This window comes from Penaeus monodon, chromosome 1, assembly GCF_015228065.2.
Source record: "Penaeus monodon isolate SGIC_2016 chromosome 1, NSTDA_Pmon_1, whole genome shotgun sequence".
NCBI lineage: Eukaryota > Metazoa > Arthropoda > Malacostraca > Decapoda > Penaeidae > Penaeus > Penaeus monodon.
The window spans coordinates 49,278,877-49,281,143 of NC_051386.1; positions in this window are offsets into that span (position 1 = coordinate 49,278,877).

Here is a 2,267-nt window from a genome sequence, read left to right on the forward strand (position 1 = left end):
AGCCTTTCTCTCTCGCAGGGGGCTCCCGGGGGGGCCCAGTCAGCCTCGTGCGCACCAGGGAGCTGCGTTCAGGGGAACCCCCCCGGCACTTTGGTCGTGGACGGGGGGTCCCGCTCAGGGGTTTTACAGAAGTTTTCTTTTCGTAAAGCCCCCAGCTTTAGTTTAAAGAGTTCTTACTTGTGTTAAATAATATAAAAAAAGCGATATGTCGGAATCAAAAATTTTTGTTGGGGAAATTAAGCGCATTTACACATCGATACCACAAGGCAGATGTCCCACCCAGGCCGATGTACGTACGACCTATGATAGGGTCTTGGGAACCACCTGACCCAGCCGGGCCAAGGGGTTTCTGGCCACGGAAAAGGCGAAAAAGTAAAGGGAGATACTTCGCATTTGCATCTGGCCCCTGGGAGGGGCTTAACAGGATATCTAAAACCCCACTTTAAAGATCAGGGGTACATCGCATTTTTCCCCTTTGTGAATGAACCTCACAGTTCTCCATATCACGCATAGTCATCGTGCATAACATTCATAACAGTCACTGCCTGTTCACTCGCTTGTGATTATTAAAATGAACATAAAATAAAAGCTTTGCTATTGGTTCTTTTTCTTACTTTCCCGAATGAATGGTCATTTTTTTCAATACAGACGTGTAACCATTCCATTTTTGTATTTGTGTTAATAAATAATAAAACAAAACCTGTGACTCTGATAGAATCCCAAAATGTGAAGAGAATAAAGGGTTTAACAGAAAATAAAATACAAAATGTAATGCATATTAAAAATTTTCGATAAAAATTTTTTAAAAATTTTTCCGTAAAATTTTGGGGAAAGCCATGAATTTCCAATTTGACATCATAACGAAAAGCTTGTCTATCAACATCAAAGAATATAGGCTGGTTGTAACGGCAATAACAAAAACATGAATTAGAATTTTTACATTAATTTTCGACCCCCCTTTCCCCCCCCCTCTTTTTCTCTCCTCTCTCTCCTCTCTCTCTCTTCTCTCTCTCTTTCTCTCTCTCCTCTCCTCTCTCCCTCTCTCCTCTCTCCCTCTCTCTCTCCTTTCTCCTCTCTTTTTCTTCTCTCTCTCTCTCTCTTCTCCCCTCTTCTCTCTCTCCTTCTTTTTCACTTTTTTCCTTCCCAGAACGCTTTTTTTTTAAGAGGGTCTATGAATTGGGGGTAACTATTTATTTTTGACTTTTTTTCTCTATTTTCGTAACAAGCGCCCCTTGATCCAAAGACTTTTATGCTATGAAAAAAATTTGGACAAGAGAAGGGAAAAATTCCCGTTTTCATTTTTACATTATCTAAGAAAAATTTGGAGGATAAAAAATTTTAAGAAAATTATAAAGAGCACCAGTCTCTTTTTTTTACGAAATTTTCATGAAATTTAAATATAATGGGGATTTTATTTCATTCCATCGCTGATTACAAAAGACGTAATTTGAAGCTATTCTAGATCTATTTTTTTTTAGGTAGTTGGTTTTATTTCGATTGGTGAACGACAAAAAAATTACCCAAAAACACACAAAATTGTACTCAACAAAACATCACTTATACCCCCTTCTTTTTCTGTCGTGTCTGTCAGTCAGTCAGTCCCGTCCCGTCCTGTCTGTCTGTCTGTCTGTCCGGGGCTTTTTTTTTGTTTCCCCCCCCCCCGCCCCCCTTTAACATACAAACTATAATCCGATTGTTTCAAAAATCTCAGTGTATTTTCTGGGGAAAAGATGAGAAGGAGAGGAGAGAGGGAAGAGAGAGGAGAAAGAGAGAGGAGAGAGAGAGAGGGAAAAGGAGAGGAGAGAGAAGAAGAAGTAATAGATAGATAGATAGAAGATAGATGGGGAGGGGGGGGGTTTGTTTTGTATCGTAATGTTATTGCTTCGAAATGTACTGCGTGCAGATATGTGGTTGGGTATCTGCGTACTTGTGTGTCATAAATGTGTAATTTTCCTATTATGAATAATAGGTTGAGGGACAGAGTTTATGAATTGCATAACGAAGAAGTTTTGCCAATGTATTATTAAATAAAGGGGCATAGCAAATATGGTATCTATAATTGAGTTCTTGTGAATATCTATATTATAACACCCACGATTCAAATAATCGTACAGATAGGATATATTTCTCGATCATAAGAATAATCAATATTATTTCTCTGAAGAAAAATATTCATTACCCCAAAGAAAAACAACAACAAAGGTTTGATACAAAATACGCATGACAAATGGTTTTTTGTTACCTATATAAACCGAAATACATTTATT